The sequence below is a fragment of the Lissotriton helveticus genome, chromosome 5_1, assembly GCF_964261635.1.
Source record: "Lissotriton helveticus chromosome 5_1, aLisHel1.1, whole genome shotgun sequence".
Taxonomy (NCBI): Eukaryota; Metazoa; Chordata; class Amphibia; order Caudata; family Salamandridae; genus Lissotriton; species Lissotriton helveticus.
This window is the reverse complement of record NC_136065.1, coordinates 187,498,365-187,519,175: the sequence shown is the minus strand read 5'-3', so window position 1 is coordinate 187,519,175 and position 20,811 is coordinate 187,498,365.

Here is a 20,811-nt window from a genome sequence, read left to right as displayed (position 1 = left end):
CTGCAGGCAAAAAACATAAAACTCTTACAAAGGGAGGTGAGGGAGGGCTTCCGTGCACTAAGGAATGGCATGAATGATGGCCTACAGGCCGTATCTGAAGAATTGCGTTCTGAGGGTAGTGCTAGGCACAGAGGTTGGCAACGCCAAGACAGGTACACCCGGGCCATCAAGCGCCTGGCGCAGCATTGAGATGCAGCGGCAATTCAGCCATGCTGCACAAGACATAGCTAATGCGCTCACGCAAGTGACCACTGCTGTGGACGAGTTGCGCCAGGTACGCACAACTGGGTCGGGAGTACTGACTCCAAGAGAAGAAGACAATCAGTCAGTTAGGAGCAGCACCACCCCACCGCCAACCTTAGAGAGACGCCGTAGTGGCAGAACCAATAGGGCTACACCTTCCACCGAACATTAGCCTGTGCATCATCCAACTTGTGAGGCACACCTTTACTGTTTTGAGCACTGTGAATGTAACATGTGCTAAATATATCTTGTTTGACTTTTTTTGAGTTGATACATATCCTGCTATTAAGGATTAAAAACTACATTCACACTTACATGACTTGGCATTGTGTCGTTTGTTCTTACCTAGAAATAGTTGCGCGTAATCTCATCACGCCTCTGGCACCCAGCCGCTGCAACAGCTCTACCAGCTACCATACGTCCAGGTCCAGGCCCCTCCACGTCAGAGGATCCTGAGTCGCTCAGCTCCACTGGTGTCCCTTTTCTCGTGGCAATATTATGGAGCATGGCACAAGCCACCACTATTTTACCGCACGTATTGGGGCTGTAGTGGAGTGCACCTCCACTTTTATGGAGGCACCGGAATCTGCTTTTCAGGATCCCAAATGTCCGTTCAATGGTGCCTCTGGTAGCAATGTGTGCCCTGTTGTACCTGCTTTCACTTGCATTGTTGGGATTGAGGTAGGGAGTCAAGATGAAATCCCGTACTGCATAAGCACTGTCACCTGTGGATTAGATAAAAATATGTTAGCCTGTGACATGAACATGGTAGTTGGTATTAATGACCCCTATGTCTGAAGGTATTTACTGAGTAGGTATCCCTCGCCAAACTCCCCTCTTGAGAGTCTACGATATATCCCACTGTGTCGGAAGATGAATGCATCATGTGTGCTGCCAGGGTACTTTACTACGATGTCTGTGATGATGTGTTGTGCATCACACACCACCTGAATGTTCAGTGAGTGGTAGCATTTACGGTTTCTGAAGATGTGTTCATTGTCTGAGGGGGGGATATAGCAACATGTGTCCCATCTATGCATCCTATCATGTGTGGGAAATGTGAGATTTGATAAAAGTCCTGCTTTGTCTGTGCTATTGCCTGTGGTGTGCTGGGGAAGTAAATGTGATGTGGCATCCTCTGAACCATGGCATCTAGGAAGGCATGGAAGAATCGCGATAGGGCACTTTGTAACATCCCTCCTGCTGAGGCAATCACCCCCTGAAAACTTCCAGATGCCAACAAGTGTAATGAACACAGGACCTGTATTTCTGTGGAGATGGCATTTGTCCTGCGTGTGGGGTGTACAAGGTAGGGTCTGAGTTCTGCTATTAAATCATTTATGCTGTCTTCCTCAAGCCTGTAATGTGTGTAGAGCTCCTCCTCAAGGCGCTGGGAGATGGTCACGCGCAAACGGAATATCCTCTCCTGCCGTAGCCTCCTCTGTGCAGCAGCTCTCAAACGCATCCTCCTTGCTATGATGTAAAGGCCCGCCATTGTGGGAAACAGTTTTTTGAATTCTGTTGCTGGTTAAATAGTTTGCACCTGGTTAGCACCTGCTCCTACTTGGTGGTAATTGCGATTCTGTATTTTGCGAATTTCCAAAAATCGCTATTTGCGAATTTTTCATACATCTCATTGCGATTTCTTTTTTTGCGAAAATTGCTGATCTGCGATTTTTCAGCAATTTCCAATATTTGCGATTTTTCTTTTGCGTTTTTCGAAAATTTGGAAATCGCAAATGTGCAATATCGCTTTTTATTTGCAGATTGGCACTTCTCGCAAGCGGTGGAATCGCATTTATTGCAATTAATTTCAATGCGTTTTGCATTCATACATGCCGATGAGCATTTTCGCATTCACAAACACAGAAATTCTGCGAATTTCGGCCTTTGCGAATGCGAAAATGCTTGATACATATCGCCCTTGGATTGGTGTTGTGGACACTTTCAAACCCCCAAAGGACCTCCTGGAAGAAACTCTAGTAATTTAGAGAACATTGGAGAATTTTTGTTAAAAAGCTCCATAAAATAACCGACCAGTCATCGAAAGTCTAGCTGCCGATGCCGAACCGCAACCCGGCCTGGATTTCATGTTCGTCACGTTGAAAGCTCCGGAGCTCAAGACTTCCTAGTTTTCACTGAGGCCTCATGCTGAACCAAGCTGCCCCCACCGACATCGACTCAAAATTTGGCCTGAAGAGGAGCCTCGCTCGACTTCGACAGAAAAAGCTCCAAAAAAGGGACTAAAAAAGCAGGTAAAAGCTTGAACGTGGCCTACGGCTCATTGTATGTGGCCCGTGCTCCATCGCGGTTGGCCTGAAACTTTGACTTTTTCCTTGTCTAGCACAACCATATTTCCAAGTTGGTGCTTTCTGTTTTTAGGCACTAGGCACTAGAAAGCATTGAATCTTTAAAAGTTAATATCTCCGGGTCCTACATTGGATGTTTGTCGTTTTGGTGTAATTTAAATCACAATATTATTTCCTATTTTTGAAATTTGTGTTGTATGTTTATTGTGTGCTGTGTCTTGCTTATTTAATGTATTGGTGTTTTTAATAGGCCTGGGCGGAGCTCATGGAGTTTTAATCCACTGAATAACCAAACAACTCAGTCAAATTCCACGGAGTCCTGTGAGTGGGTGAAGTTTTGCTTGGACACTGTTGCACAACACAATTAAAACCCACTCCCTCCCCCATACCTCTGGCACAATCTTGGGCTTCCCTACTTGATTGACAGGCTTGTAGGAGGCACATCATAATTAAGACTCTCTGTTTTTTGTTTTTACAGATTTTTACAGATGAATATAGGCAGAAAACATTCATTTTCATGTCTGTATTTATTTTTAAATGTGGATAAAAAGGGAAATTGGGTTGTTTTTTCAGTAATTTAAAGTACTGTCTGCCATGACTGCCAGGCCAATAGAAGTATGGATTGATAGATATGGGGGTTGAAAAAGAAATACATTTTAGTAAAGAGGCTTTAACTGCAGTAGATATGCACAAGTTTGATACTGAAATTTGCATATTTTCATATAAGTGTACCGATTTATGTTCTGAGAGTGTTCACAGCATTGAAACCTGGCATACATTCAAGCATGAGTGCATATTTTTCGGTTAAATAAATGTGGAAATATACTAATTTTAGCTTAATTTTTCAACGAAAGCCAAAATAAATATGGATAAATACAGATAAAATTAGCAACAAAATAAATATGGATGAATACAGACGGAAATGGTAAAAAAGAAATACCATAAAACCGGGAGCCCTAATCATAATTCAACACTAATTGGAGTATCCAAACATGGTCCATGGTGATTTTCCCCCATCATGATCACTGATTGTTCTCTGTAGTCCTACAGAATCCAGTGCCGGTCCAGATAACTATAACACCATGACTGGGAAGATGAGGCCAAATAAAAGCTCATTCCACTGAGGCGAACCACACCAACATCACAGAGCCCCCGCATGGTGCAGTTAATCGAGAGGCAGTGGGAGGCCACAATGTGGGCAATCCAAAAACGCAGTGTTCATCCAGATCATCATGACTAAGTTAGTTGTCATTCACACAACCACCTACTGAAGATAGATGACTGGAAGAACTGCAGCAGAGTCAGGAAGCCTGTCTTTCTTAATCCATCTCCAAGACGAGTAAACTGAAAGCCTTCTCCCTCTCGCTTTTATCAGCACAGAGCATTTCAGGCAGGCCACACCCAAGTTGATGACATCATACGTTATGGAGGCAGCTAAATAGCCAATACCATCAGTCCAGAGGCCCAGCTGCAACAGCATGGCGTCTGTGCATCCTCACATGTGTCCCTCTTGTGGTTGGGAGGCTAGCGCTCCAGCTTTTGTAGTGTGCTGCAGCCTTCCAGGTGTCTCCTTTCTGAGATGGACCGTCTTCTCTGGCTGCAGATAGTGAAATTAGTATGGGGGAGCAAGTGAGCGTTGCCGACGTGCCTGTAAACTCCACTCTGCGGGCGGTTGCAGAGGTTTTACCAAACCCCGGGCTAGTTGCAAAAACTCTGTCAACTCTGCAGGTGGATCAGAGTCCTCTTCTAGGGCCCGATGTAGGTCGGTTGGTAACGGCCGAAAATCGGTATTTTCGGCCGCTACCGATCGGTATCGAGCCATCGGGATGTAGCAGTTCGAAAACCGCCCAAATCGGTGATAATACCGATTCGGAAAACTTACCGAATGGTTAGAATACCGAATCGGAAAATACACAGAATCGGTAAATATACCGATTCGTTAAGAAACCGATTCGATAAAAATAGGGAATCGGAAAAATCACCGAATCGGTAGAATACCGAATCGGAAAAAACACAGAATCGGAAAAAAACACAGAATCGGTAAAGTCACCGATTCGGTAAAATTACCGATTCGGTTTAAATCCGATTCTGTGTGAAAAACTGAAGATTGAGATGCAGGAAAGCTCTGAAATACCGAATTAGCTTCAAATTCGGTATTTAAGAGTCTGTAGTTACCATAGATTGGAATCAGGTGGTAACCAGGTGCAACCTATAAAAATGGACCCAAAATGCAATTCTTCTTGCACCATGGCGGCATTTTATGGCATTGCAAGACGGCTACGGCTACAGCAGGAAGGAGAGAGGGAATGGCTGAGACAGGAGCAGGTGTATAGACAGCGGATCACCCTGTTCATGCTGACAGATGCAGAGATCCTACAGAGGTACAGGCTGGACCCAGAGACCATCTTAGAGCTCATTAGGGACCTCCAACCCCTGTTGCAGCACACCACCCCAAGGGCACACGCAATCCCAGTGCACGTGCAGGTGCTATGCAGCCTACACCTGCTTGCGTCTGGCAGCTATCAAAGTGCAGTAGCTGTGGTAGGAGGGGTGACCCAGAGCAGCCTGTCAAGGTTCTTCCACAAGTTCCTTGACGCCATGATACAAAGGATGGACCAATACATTTCCTTCCCTGCAACCCATGCAGAACTGGTACAGACAAAAGCAGACTTCTACCAGTTGGCAAGATTCCCCCACATCATTGGCTGCATAGATGGCACACACATTCCGATTTGCCCCCCTGCTGACACGGAATACGTTTACCGCAATCGGAAGTCACGGCACACCATAAATGTGCAGGTGATTTGTAATGCTAAGTGTGTCATCACTGACCTGGTTGCAAAATTTCCAGGGAGTACCCACGACTCCTACATCTTTCAAAATAGTGGAATTTATGCACGGCTGATGGCAGGGGAATTCGGTGAAGGATACCTCCTAGGTAAGACACAGTGTCAGACCCCCATAACCTAAATAGCAGTGTGAAGTACATGTATGCATGTGAGTAATGTTACCCCTTTTCCTTCTAGGCGACAGTGCATATGCCCTCCGCTCATTCATTCTCACCCCCTACCTCAACCCCTCAACGCCCAGCCAAAGGAGGTACAACCGTGCGCACAAAAGCACAAGGAATGTAGTAGAACGGACCTTCGGCATCTGGAAAAGCAGGTTCAGATGCCTACCCAAGAGCGGAGGTGCAAGGCAATATACCCCCATCACCTGCTGCAAGATTATTGCTGTGTGTGCAATGTTGCACAACCTTGCGGTCAAGAAGGGCACAGAGGTAGAGTTGTCTGACTACGAGGACCCTGATGATGACATTGCTGTGCCACAAACACAACCTGCTGGAGTGTCTACACCAAGTGATGGCAGGTTCAGACGTGAGGAAATAACAGACAACTATTTCTGAGTGAGTACAGATGCACAGACACGTTATGGATGTGAAGAAATGAAAAATTTTAATTTTTTGTACAACGTTACAGCACTGATGTGCAAAAATGAAATTATTAACTACAATGTGGGGACAGGAAATGGGCCGGGTTGCCTCACCCACACTGGCAGTGTCATTTCCTGCTGCGCTTTGCAGACCCACTGGGATGCGGCTCCCCCCCTTCTGCATGTCTGGCTGCCTCTGCGGAGCGCCTGGAGCTCCGGCGCGGCTCGGACACTGCGCTGGCCGGACTGCTGCAGCTGCTGCTGTCCCCAGCCTCGGCCACGTCCAGGGCAGGATTCACCACTACGTTGGATATGAGGAGTGTCTCCATGGCACTGGTGATGCGGGCCATGCCCCTGGTCACCTCCGCAGTGTTTTGAGTGAGGCACTGTTCCATATTTGACCCTCGGCGGCATAGCGGGGCTGTTGCTGCGGCAAGACGGTTAATTGCCCGGTTTTGTACACGGGCATCCCTGCGCCTTGTGTGCTCATTCTCCTCCATCTTGGCATACAGCTGTGTTATGGCAGTTGTTATGCGACCCATTCCTGTTGCAATTTCCGGTTACTTGCCACAAACTCAGAAAATCACTTTGTCATTTCCCCCATCTGCAGGTTATGTTCACGCAATTGCCGGTGGCAAGCGAGGATGGACTTGGCCTGCATCCGCTGGATCCGCATCATGCTCCCCTCAAGCCCTTGGAAGACGGTGCCCTCCCGTGATGGAATTGCACTGCTGGAAGTGCGTGGGCGGCGGAGATTGGTGCTGGTCTGCTGGGTGGCCTGCTGGGCCACAGGTGTCACAGGTGTGGGTGCTGGTGCCTGACCCGCAGATCCCTCCATGATGGTCAATGGGGCCACAATACTCCTCCTGGCTGGAGCTGTGGCAGGTGCTGGCTGGGACCGTGTGGGTGAGTTCTCTGGTGAGAACTGCACTGGTGGGGATTGTGACAATTGGGGGGAGTGGTGAAATAAGAGGGAATGTCCTGAGTCATCCTCATTGGCCATGGCACTGCTGTCCTCCACCTCCTGCGAGGCATCCATGCTGCTTGGCCCTGCCACCGCAGTGTCCGCTGTTGCTGGTGCTGACACTTGTGCAGCTGCTGCTCCACTACCTGATGGCGCCCCTAGGAATAAAGTAGCATTTGTCAACTGAGCGGAAATGTCTTACTGTCAACACAATAAATGCATTGCACATGTCATTTTCATTACTCTGATTCTTTCTTACAGTGCAATGCAGTTTAATGTGAACTGTAAATAGTTCCTACATTAGCTGTCTACATTTCCCATCATGCATTGCTCATGTATTTTGCTAGCAGTACTGGACTGGGGTTTGGCTGTACATTGGGGCCAATGGGGAGGTGTCTGGTAGGGTGTGTCATGCTGTGCATGCTTCTTACCTTTTGCTTTGGCTCTGGCTGAGCTGTCAATGTCCCCAACTCCAACCACACTCTCCATCTCAATCGTTGTGGACACCAGTTCCTCCAGTTCAGTGAGGGGGGGCGCGGGGTTCCTGCCTCCACCGGTCAGTCCTGCCTGCTTGTGGAGCTCCGCCAATTTCCTCTTGGTGAGGCTCCGGATATCATAAAACCTCTTCTTGAGGTCATCCATGCTCCTGGGGGTCACACCGATAGCATTGACCCTCTCACTGATGGCACTCCACAGTTTCCTCTTTGTAGACTCAGGGACTGTGAGGGACAGCCTCCCATACAGCTGCCTGTGGACCCTCACCACCTCCTCCACCAATACTTGCAGCTCCATGCTGCTGAACTTCACCTTGCGCTTTCTCTCAGCCTTCTGGCTCTCAGAGCTGCTTGCCATTTCCACTGTGTTCACAAATCTCCAACCACTCTCTCTGCTGCTCACTCTCACTGCTCAGCTCTGGCTGCCTCTCCAGAAAGTTCTGATGAGTTGCACCTGCCTGGGTTGCCACTCCCTGCTAGGGTGGGGGAGGATGCTTCCACCTCATTGGCTGCTTTCGTTAGTTTCACTTTTCCTTGCTTGCCGATTCCGTGTTTACCGATTCGGTATTTACCGAATCGGTATTTTTACCGATTCGGGAAATATCGATTCGGAAAATACCAAATCGGTTTTGCCAATGCATTCCTATGGGCCTTTTGGGCCATATGGTTGTATTGTCATTACCGAATCGGTATCTACCGATTCGGTCAATACCGATTCGGTAAGTGTCGAAACACGATACCGAATGTTACCGAATCGGTATTTTACCGATTTCTTTTCTCTACATCTCATTTTCCGATTTCAGAATACCGATTCGGTAAAAATCGGTATTTTAAAATCGGTAAATGACTTTTACCTACATCGGGCCCTAAGTTCTTAAATGCTTTACACACCTGTTTCCTAAGTTAAGCCTGCCTGCGCACAGCCAGCTGCCAAGGGAATAATTTTTTGAGACCTTGACTGGACCGTATATTTTGATTCTGGTCTTATTACTAGTATTTTGTAGCAACCTACACCCACTAATTAACCACCTTTCAACAATCAGCACTTCCTATTACACACAATAAACCTTGCTGTTTTCACAGTAGAACAGGCAAACTTGGCCCAGCGCAAATTACACTGTTTGTAATGGCACCACAGTGCCCTAAAGGCCACAAATATCAAGTGACATAACCAATCCCTTGTGAATTCTGTATTACACTGACAAAGTCACCAACATTTCCAAATATTGTTTGCCATAAAATTTGAGAAATTTTGCGAAATTTTGCATCAAGCAATTTCACGTACCTTTATCCCACAAAAGAATGCTTGCTCTTGAGACTTCTTTTGGAATTCATAGTATAAAAATCGTTCTAGGTATCAGCAAACCTCATTCTCTGTTAAATTAGTATTTTGGCAAAAAATTGAAACCTAAATTGAGGTCGTTTTTCACACCTCATTTCCATATTGACAAGTGCCAAGTTAACTGATTTCTAGTCACTAAAGAGGACGAGGCACGACCCAAGCAGTCACTTAGTAAACCCACACACAGCAACATGCACAGTCACAACAGGCACTGACATCACTGCCATTGTACAGCATTGTAATTGTATTTACATTCAGTGCGCTGATGAGGCCTTGAATTGCAGTCACACAGTCAGAGCATTCTTGCCCAGCCTGACAATCCTTTTTTTTAGAACTTTATTTAAATGTAAAGATCACTTTGTCTTACATGGATAGCTTGCTACATTACATTTGATATAAAGAGTAGTAAGGAAAAAGCTAGAAGGAGTGGTGAAAAACACATTGGTCTAAGAAATAAAAAACATCAGATTTTTAACACGTCTAATATAATAACCCAGTTAGGTCCAAAAGTGTGTAGTGTCTAAATTTAATGTTGTACCCCGGCACCATTAAGCCTCCTATGTAGGGTTTTCCCTTTTCTCCCTCTGACTGTATGTAAATCGTTCCTTCAAGCAATAGTGATAAGCCGCCTAGACTACTGTAATGCCCTTTAGATTTCAGCTAATGAGTCTTCCCTTAATAGACTACAGGTGGTCCAAAACACTGCGGCTCGTCTTGTCTCTAATTCTTTTGCCAGAACCACCTCTCTACTGCTATTACAAGGACTACACTGTCTACCAATTCGCAAGCGGATTAAATGTAGGATGTGCTGCATTGTGCACAAGGCACTAAACAGCAACAGCCCTAGCTATTTAGCAGAACAACGTACCCAACACCAACCAACCATCCAGACCACTCCATTCAGGAACTAAATCTCTGCTTCTGGTGCCACGTTTTAAGAAATCTCGCATGATTGGGAAAGCATTCTACTACCTAGCCCCAGCTACCGGAACCAGCTCCCCAACCACCTCTGGAAATGCCTAGACTATTTGCTATTTCGAAAGCTCCTTAAAACTGAGCTTTTCTGAAATCTTTTCTTTGTTTTTGCCCTAACTGTAGCACCTCCATTGCACGGAGATACCCCTTTGGGGTGATTCTGGTGCTGTACAAGTCAATTAAATTAATAAATAAACAATCAAATAACCCCGAGGGTGTAGTAGTTTGTGTACTGCTGCTTCTAGTCCTTGGCTGGTGCTCTGCATTCTCTCAGGTATTTCCTCAGGGGTTGCCATATATCCTTAGACCTGGATGTAGGCAGTTGCAGCTCTGTAAATAATTCGCTAGTAGTGTCACAGTAGATCATGCCAATTATCCACTTCTCCACTGTGTGCCCTCTCTTACTGCCCCAAAGCAAGGCTATATCTCTCTTTGCAAGAAGCACTGCAATTGCTACCAATCTATGCATAGCTTTGGGAACGCCATCGACATGGCCCAGTAATGTCATCAATGGTAAGGCACTCATTGCAACCTGGTCATTTGCCGCAGTTCCATGAATATTCCATTCTAATAAGAAGCACCCTTATCGCATGTCCAGGTCATGTGCGCAAAGCTCGATGCATGTGTGCCGAACTTAGAGCAATGTGAGAAACGGCTGGGATCTACACTGGACATCAGCGTTACAGTGGTATAAGCCCTTCGCCGGAATTTAAAGTGTAATAGTTTGTGCCTGTGGGTGCATGACACCAATTGTGTCTGAAGACAGCACTCTGCCCAAACCTTATTTGTAAGTTAATGTCCCAAATGAGCCTCCCATGCAGCCCTCACCTTGGTGTCTTGTGACTATGTAAGCCCCAAAAATGCAAGACACAGTCTGGATATAAGATGATTTCCAGAAGTGCCTGTGATAAGCAATGTGAGTGGGTAAAGTCAGTCAGTTCTTTTGGATATGTTATCCCTGAGTGCTGCCCTTATATGAGCCAGGATAAAAGTGATCCATGTAAGGGGAGTCTCTGAAAATGGGTGTCCTCCGTTTGGGAAAAGATGTGGCCTCTGGAGAAAAGGTCCCAAAACGTGCCCCCTTCATATCGTTAAAGAGTGCGCTGTACCAGTGGGTCCAATTTAAGGGGTAATCCTGGGCTTACCAATACCAGAAGCGCTGATGAGTATAGTATTTTGCCTCCCATTTTCCTGACTAGTCTCGTCCATGTCCAAAAGGTGGTGGACAGTGTTTGTATATCATGGGGGTCTTGGGGCATTCCAGTCTGTAACAAGGAACCCACTAGAGTAGGGGCTGCTAGAGCCCTCTCTGGTTTGGCATAAGGGACATGGGTGTCTTGGTGGTACCAGTGCCATGAGTAGCTACATTGCTCCACAAGACAGTAAAGATGTGAGTATGGGGCTCCGAATCCTCCCTGTTCGTATGGGAATATGAGGGTTTTCCAGTCGATTAGGGGCTGTTTGCCCCCCACATGAGCTTTGTCAAAAGCGTTTGAATTTGAGCGAAGAAAGCATTTGTCAAGGGAATGGGGATGTTGTGAAACAGATAGAGCAATTGAAGCAGGACCACCATTTTAATAATGGCTATGCATCCTGATATGGACAACGGAAGTTGATCCATCTATCGATCTTGGCACCTAATTTTTGTCCAGGTAAGGCCTCGCTTCGCCGGCCTGGCCCCTTTATCCATGGAAACATCTCAGACTTTTTCCAGTTTATATTTAATCCCGAAAGTCATCCGAATCTGTCTACTTCTGTCAACAGTGGTGTAAGGTTTTCAGCTGGGTTTCTCACATACAGTACTATTTTGTTTGCATAGATGGTTATCAGCAAAGGACTGGTTTCAAACTGCAACCCTTGATTTGAATGGCTGTTCTGGAGATGGTGAACCAGAGGGTCCCTTGCTATTATAAACAGCAACAGTGATAGCGGGCAGCCCTGTCTAGTGCCACGAGTGATGCGGAAAGGCCCGGTCACTGTGCCGTTGAAGCAAATGCGCTCTGTAGGCAGCGTGTACAGTAAGCGCAAAAGAGACGAAAATCCCGTTGGAACCTACAACTTCAGCAGAGCGGCATGTTAAAAGGCCACTCCACAGAATAAAAGGCTTTCTCTGTATCCAACAATGCCACCACATCTGGACTGTAAGAGCTATTCTGTAGAGAACAGCAAAAAAAGTTAATAGATTTAGTGCAGTGGACCTATGTGGTATGAATCCCGCCTGCGCAGGTGAGATTATCTGTTCCATAAAGTAGCACCAGTCTGGTAGCTAGTAGTTTAGCCAACATTTTATTCTCAAAATTCAATAATGGCAATGGTCTGTAGAAGCCACACTGTAGTGGGTCCTTCCCTGGATTCATTAAAGGTGTTATCACCTGTACCCTGAATGTGGGGGAAGGACTCCCACAGTTAATACCTTTGCATATACCTCTAGGAGATATGGTGCGAGGAGCTGTTTGCATGCCTTGTTGAAGGCGCCAGTGAGACCATCCTGGCCAGGTGCATTGGATCCGTCCATAGAATCAATGGCTTGTATTATTTCTTTAGTGGTAAAGGGTTCACTTAAAAACTGTTGTTGTGCATTTGTGAGCCAGACCATTGCTATTTCATCTAAATAGACGGAGATGGCACCCTGGTTATTTGGTGAGCTAGAGGTGTACAAGTCAGTGTAGTATGTCAATAGTTTTTTTGCAATGCCCTGTGTGTCTGCCGCGTGTATTCCATCTGGGTTTTTCAGCCCACGATATAAGTAAGGGTGGGCGTAGTATGCGTAGTGGGGCTATACGAAGCTACGCAAAGTGTGCATGAAACTACGCCCACCCATGCACTTCGCGTAGCCCCACTACGCGCCCCCGCCTCCCTCCCGCCCTCTCCTAAATACCTAATTAAAGCTAAATATACTACAAAAGTAATTTAAAGGCACTTACCTGGTCCGCGGCGTCCCTGGGCTCCCTCTTCTCTTTCGCGCCGCCGCGTCTTCTAAGCCAATGCGCATGCGCGGCCACCCGCGCATGCGCATTTCTCGCGAGAAATGCGCATGTGCGGGCGACCGCGCATGCGCATTGGGATCGAAGATGGCGGCGCGAAAGAGAATAGGGAGTGAATCAATATGGAGACCCCATGTGAATATGAGCTATAATTTGAAGAGAAGCAATGTGAACCCCAAGCAGAGGGAAACATAGAAGGGCTTGTGGGCGCTAAGTGTATTTCCTGTAAAAACACAATGTCAGCTTTGTGTCACCGGATGTATTGCAGCACTTGCTTACACTTGCGCGGGTTGTTTAGTTCCCTCACATAGGTCTGGGCGGTGAACTTCACTCCGTTTGCGGAGTTTGCAAAGTTTTCTGCACTCCGCAGAGTGCAGAAAACTCCGCTTTGCAATGTGCAGCAGAGTTATTTCCCCGCTCGCGATTGTGAACGGTAAGTTTGTGATCGTGAATAGTAAGTTCACGAGTACGAGTTGCCACTCGGGTAGAATTTCTACCTGAGTGGCCGGAATACCAGCACAAACTGTAGTTCGCACTACACTCCGTTACAGAAGTTTTTTGTAACTTCACGTAGTTCAACTTAGCAAAACTCTGCGAACCACACCCAGGGTTATCCCCACAATCCAAGTCATAAATGTGACATCTACATATGAGCAGACGTCAACCTGATATGCCATTGAGAGTGATGTTGAGTATGGTGGCGTGCATCCCTGACAACAATTACAAGTGACACAGAGAATATAAACAGTAGAAACATTACCCTTAATACATCAAATCCTATAGTTCCCATCCCCCTCCCATATTTCACATCTTTCTTCCAGGTACGATCCCCAGTAAACAATCTCCCAACTTCAGAACTTCTTTAAGCCCTAAAGGCTTGTAGCAAGGTATAGTCATGAACATCATGGGGAGCGGCAACACAACGTTAGTCCCCCACACCCTGTAATTATGAACTCAGAACAAATGACACATAGCTGCATCTCGTAGACATGCCCCAGTCACCAACAGAGAGCAAGGAGGGGGCAAAGTGGCCATGATATTAAAAGCTATCAGAGTAATAGAGCGTAATAGAGTACCAAGTTCATACGGATGGGAAGAGGTCCACGCTTGCACTAGAGTCGATGTCCGGTGTCGATCTTCCTTGGGAGCCTCCCCCAGAGGTTTGTCTTTTCTCAAAGTACTGTCTGCAGAAGTTCTGGTTGTCAAAAATGTGTTATTTGCTATTGGCGTTGACTTTGAGGAGTGCTGGGTATAAGATTCCGTATTTGAGGCCCAGATTTCAAAGTGTAGTACACTCCAATGTACTTACGCCTGACTTCTTGCACTAGCATCTTGAACTTGGGGAAGATGGATAACGAGGACCCCAGCCAGGATAGTTTGCCAGTTTGTTGTGCCAGTCTCAAAATAGTGATGCGGTCTCTTAAGTTCAAGAGCCTAGTGAGAATAGGCCTAGGTGGGCATCCATGATTTGGGCGCAGTCGTAGTGACCTGAGGGCTAGCTCGACAACAAACATGGATGTAAAGTATTCACTCCCGAACAGATCCGTCAATTGGCGCTCGACGAATTGGTGCATCCTTCCAGTATTTGTGGACTCAGGCACCCCCACTATGCGCATGTTATTCCGTCTGCTCCTCCCCTCCAAGTCCTCATTCTTCATGGCTATTGTTTTCATCACTTTCTCCAATTGTTTGAGCTTCCTAGCTAATTGGGCTGCACCATCTTCAAGATCTGATATTCTACCTTCCGCCATGTCCAGTCGGGTGTTGTGCCGATCTATTTGCTCCCCCAGTACATTCAACCTTTTATCTAGGGCATTGAACCAGCTGTCTAGCACTTTAAAACCCGAGCGCAGTTCTGTCATCATTGCCTCTGTATCTGAGGGGGGCCCCTCCCGCGTCTTCCATAGTTGCCTCATCAGCATGTTTTGAGATTGCTCTGGCACATGGTGCTGGGCCGTGTTGAATGGCAATTTGCGCTGTTTGGGGTCTTTGCGTGCAATTCCAGTCCAGTGCAAGTCTGCTTCCACTCCCCTTCTATCCCTTGTGCTCAGCCCTTGAGTTGTGGGGTGCACCCACACCAGTGTCTCAATCGGTCCCTCAGAGTAACAATGTTCCTCTTCTCTTGGGGAGTGACTGTAGCAGTCCCCTAGGTCCCAGTGGGGGGCCACGGGGGCTCGAGATGCATGCAGGGCTCAGCGCACAGTCTCTCTCCAATATGGTGTGAAATAGGTGCTTGGCCCCTTGCTGCCTGCAGATTCCTCCTACAGATCCAGCCAGCACTTGTTTCATCTGGCCAGGTGTGCCAGATTCAGTTGGATATGGAGGCGGAGGATAGGGGCCGGTGTACACACCAGCTGGATGCAGCTGTAACTAGGCCAGAAAGTAGAGGGAAGGAGTGTATGCACAGAGAAGGCAGTGGGACAGCTCGGCATATCCCGATGGTGTGGGGTCTCTGGGGAGTGTTCCCTGGGCGGCCTTACCTCTCTGTGTGGTGTGGCTCCAGTCGCCATCTCCCTTGGTATCGCCTCTGCTATTCCGGCCTCGCGGACGGCGCATTCTCCTTCAGGCCGCAGTGATCAGTGGGACGCGGATGTCCTCATGTCTGCTTCTTCGCGGTCCATGCCTCGTTGATTAGGGTTCGGAAGGGTCAAAAAAGGGAGACATATTACAGATTCATTACAAAAAACACAGTTGATGGACAGAATGTAGAACAATGTCATACATTCACCCCAGTACAAGGATCTGGGCCTAAATCCATCGTTTTTTTCACTCCACACCACCCTGGGTTAGACACTGGCTATATGCAAATCAGCTCTGACCCTTTGCCTCATGGGAAAAGTCCAGTCCGAACTGCCAAGCCCTGTCTTTCCCAGACCGGAATCAAGCATCCAAGGACCGGTTTCTGGCTATCAGCCTTCATTCAGCCTGGATAGCTTGACTCCAGTGGTGTGGAGAGCCTGGGACTCACGTCTGAGCATACCCAGCCCACTCGGGGTGAAAATTACAAAAAACACAGTTGATGGACAGAATGTAGAACAATGTCATACATTCACCCCAGTACAAGGATCTGGGCCTAAATCCATCGTTTTTTTCACTCCATACCACCCTGGGTTAGACACTGGCTATATGCAAATCAGCTCTGACCCTTTGCCTCATGGGAAAAGTCCAGTCCGAACTGCCAAGCCCTGTCTTTCCCAGACCGGAATCAAGCATCCAAGGACCGGTTTCTGGCTATCAGCCTTCATTCAGCCTGGATAGCTTGACTCCAGTGGTGTGGAGAGCCTGGGACTCACGTCTGAGCATACCCAGCCCACTCGGGGTGAAAATTACAAAAAACACAGTTGATGGACAGAATGTAGAACAATGTCATACATTCACCCCAGTACAAGGATCTGGGCCTAAATCCATCGTTTTTTTCACTCCACACCACCCTGGGTTAGACACTGGCTATATGCAAATCAGCTCTGACCCTTTGCCTCATGGGAAAAGTCCAGTCCGAACTGCCAAGCCCTGTCTTTCCCAGACCGGAATCAAGCATCCAAGGACCGGTTTCTGGCTATCAGCCTTCATTCAGCCTGGATAGCTTGACTCCAGTGGTGTGGAGAGCCTGGGACTCACGTCTGAGCATACCCAGCCCACTCGGGTGAAAATTACAAAAAACACAGTTGATGGACAGAATGTAGAACAATGTCATACATTCACCCCAGTACAAGGATCTGGGCCTAAATCCATCGTTTTTTTCACTCCACACCACCCTGGGTTAGACACTGGCTATATGCAAATCAGCTCTGACCCTTTGCCTCATGGGAAAAGTCCAGTCCGAACTGCCAAGCCCTGTCTTTCCCAGACCGGAATCAAGCATCCAAGGACCGGTTTCTGGCTATCAGCCTTCATTCAGCCTGGATAGCTTGACTCCAGTGGTGTGGAGAGCCTGGGACTCACGTCTGAGCATACCCAGCCCACTCGGGGTGAAAATTACAAAAAACACAGTTGATGGACAGAATGTAGAACAATGTCATACATTCACCCCAGTACAAGGATCTGGGCCTAAATCCATCGTTTTTTTCACTCCACACCACCCTGGGTTAGACACTGGCTATATGCAAATCAGCTCTGACCCTTTGCCTCATGGGAAAAGTCCAGTCCGAACTGCCAAGCCCTGTCTTTCCCAGACCGGAATCAAGCATCCAAGGACCGGTTTCTGGCTATCAGCCTTCATTCAGCCTGGATAGCTTGACTCCAGTGGTGTGGAGAGCCTGGGACTCACGTCTGAGCATACCCAGCCCACTCGGGGTGAAAATTACAAAAAACACAGTTGATGGACAGAATGTAGAACAATGTCATACATTCACCCCAGTACAAGGATCTGGGCCTAAATCCATCGTTTTTTTTCACTCCACACCACCCTGGGTTAGACACTGGCTATATGCAAATCAGCTCTGACCCTTTGCCTCATGGGAAAAGTCCAGTCCGAACTGCCAAGCCCTGTCTTTCCCAGACCGGAATCAAGCATCCAAGGACCGGTTTCTGGCTATCAGCCTTCATTCAGCCTGGATAGCTTGACTCCAGTGGTGTGGAGAGCCTGGGACTCACGTCTGAGCATACCCAGCCCACTCGGGGTGAAAATTACAAAAAACACAGTTGATGGACAGAATGTAGAACAATGTCATACATTCACCCCAGTACAAGGATCTGGGCCTAAATCCATCGTTTTTTTCACTCCACACCACCCTGGGTTAGACACTGGCTATATGCAAATCAGCTCTGACCCTTTGCCTCATGGGAAAAGTCCAGTCCGACTGCCAAGCCCTGTCTTTCCCAGACCGGAATCAAGCATCCAAGGACCGGTTTCTGGCTATCAGCCTTCATTCAGCCTGGATAGCTTGACTCCAGTGGTGTGGAGAGCCTGGGACTCACGTCTGAGCATACCCAGCCCACTCGGGGTGAAAATTACAAAAAACACAGTTGATGGACAGAATGTAGAACAATGTCATACATTCACCCCAGTACAAGGATCTGGGCCTAAATCCATCGTTTTTTTCACTCCACACCACCCTGGGTTAGACACTGGCTATATGCAAATCAGCTCTGACCCTTTGCCTCATGGGAAAAGTCAAGTCCGAACTGCCAAGCCCTGTCTTTCCCAGCATGGGTATGGATTGTATCTCGGGGGCTGTGTGAGAGAGTGATAGGAAGTGTGAGGGCCCATCCCTATCAGTAGACTACTCACTCTATCATGGCGATTGCTGTGCCAGCATGCCAAGAGAAGGCACTAGTGTGCTGCCGTCATGAGTACTGTGATGAGTCATTGCACTATATATGCCCTGGTTTCACTTTTTCCCAACAGGGTCAAAAGCACCAACAGGGAGTTGGAGCTGAGAGTTCAACCGGATAACACAGAACATATATCTGTCCCTTTTCCTACATAGAAAGAAGCCCAATCCTATGTCAGGATCGGAGGCTTGGATTATGCTTCTCAATCTTTAGTGCAAAACTGAACTCACAGCAGTCAATGAAAACACATTATATACAAACTACATGCCAGAAAAAACGTGTTCATTGTCATAACATCAAAATGTTTTGGGTAGGGATTCAGGGGTAGGAGGATAGTTATTCACGATCACCAATGTTTATTCTACTCAAATAGGATTCCTATTGGTCGAGGCCCGAGTTCCATGACTCCAACTCCCTAATGCACTTGTGGTATCAGCATTTTTTTGCGTATTATTTCAAATTGCTCCTAGGCACTACTTGCCTATGTAGGACCTTTTCAACTTTATGGTGTTCCTGGTGCTGTTTCTCTTCAGCAGTCTGGTGTTCTTGTATGTGGTTTTACCCTTTTGGTATTCTATCTACCTAGCTACTTATGGTATAGCTGTTGCTGCTGCCTCCTGTGTTTTTTTTATACTTATCTGCAATCGCACCGTGTGCTAGCTGTTGTGTTTACCATTCTTTCAGTTATCTTTACCTCTGACACCAGTCCCCTTGAATGTTAGGATCCTTGTCTGGTATCCTTTCACCAGAGGCTGAGTTTCTCTTTCCTGTATCTTCCTCCTTCCACTCCCGCCTTCAGGGCATCCCCTTTTCTATGGGAGAGGTTCTATTTAACACCCTTCTTTGGTGGGGGTATTTCTTTATTTTTTGGGGGGCATATCCAATCTTTCCTCAAGTTTCCATGGAGCACTGGACAGGTTTCTTACCTGTTCCTCCTACTTCCATAAATTAGACAATGGGTGATTGCCATACTCACTTATCTATTACTGTTAGTTTCCTGTGGTAAATAAATAAATAATACCCTATTTTTGACTAGACATATATCATAATAGATAGCTCAATAAATAAGAGTCAAGATTCGAGGTAGTAGGAGTTTTGCAGGTTTAATACAGCATAAGGACAGGAACAGGACAACCTGCATAGGAATAGGATGACAGGGCCCAGCAGCTGCTGGGGCTGGGATGAGCGCGCTAACTTTTAATAACAATACAGGAGCATATATACATAGCGCGAACACATAACATTACATTGCAGTAGGCGTAGCAGTGGGTGGAGCAGAAGGCGTGACGCGTAGCAGTCGCGAAAGATAAGAGTAAAAAGAAGGTGTAACTCAGACATGTGATGCAAACGTAACAGAATATGTCATGAATGGGCGGAAACATAGGAGGGGGCTACCTAAGGAGCCGGGACCTCTAACCTGGTGGTGCGCGCAAACTGGCAATGACGTGTTACGAGGAGAAGCTGGGGGCTATGAACTCTGTGCTAGGAGCAGAGACTGAAGTCTGGAGGGTCGGAGCGACATGTACCTAAACCCTATCTAGTATCTGATGTTTAGGGAACATGTTGATATAAACTAGAAGTCATGAGGGGAAAAGCTAATTGACTCTAAGACTAGAGCATGCATTTATTCTACATGTAGTGCGTGATGAAGAATATTAAATGACCATTAAATACAGTATTTCTCTTAACATGGAGCCGCATAGGCTAGACAATGACGGAAACTATTGATGCAGTTCAGTAGCTTAGGAATGCAGAGAAGGAGGAATGAGCTGATAACTGGAATCATAACATAGTCTTGGCAGACTCAGAGGCAGAGCCAAGCTGCACCGGGCACTGCGAGGCAGGAAGTAAGTGAAGGGTCGAGGATACAGGTGGGGGCTGTATCGCTCCTCAGCGAGGCTTCAGGAGACAGGAGCTGAATCTGATGTCCGGGCCCTGTTGAGGCCTGGAAACGGGGACTTTATAATGAAATAACGTGCACACTGAGAAGCGTGGCAACATTACTTTACATAAGCCTGATATTCGTAGTATTCACGGGGACTGGAAAATGACATACCAGAGGTGGACACAACTATAATTGCGTCATTAATCGGACATGGGGAGTACATATGCATATTGGTCATGCACACATAACATATGATGGATGACACGTAGGGACACAGAACATGACAAAATTTACTTTTCCACATTCCCTCCTTGTCACTACGTTTCCATCAGGAAACATCAATATTCATGATACCATCTATCATTTCATACAGTACCATTTGTTCATCTCTAATTGTCTTGGAACGGGATTTAGAACGGGGCTTGGGACTAGGAATACAAGAGGTAGCACACATGCCGCAAATCGCAGGGCCACATTGTATACAGAGACAGGAGCTGAATATGATCGCTACTGCGATACCTAGAAAGGACAGGACTTTCCATCCCCAGGCGGAAATTATATTCCAGAACCAACCGGACCATGTCCAGGTGCCTGGATCCTGGTGTAATAGATGGGCTATTTTATGGAGTCTGGTTATAGCTGAATAAACAGACGGCGCGTTATTTGGAATGAAAATGCAACAACTGGATCCGATGACTCTACAGGCCCCGCCCCTATCGGCCAGTATGACGTCAAGGACGAGACGATTCTGGAGCACAACAATTCTCATAAAGGATTGCTCTTCGGTTAAGTTACCTAGAGCGGAGGCAGTCTCATCTACTACTGCTTCAAGGGTTCTTGTTAACCTACGGATTAGCTTACTGTTTACAACTGTACCTAAATAAGGGAACACACCTTTATCAATATCAA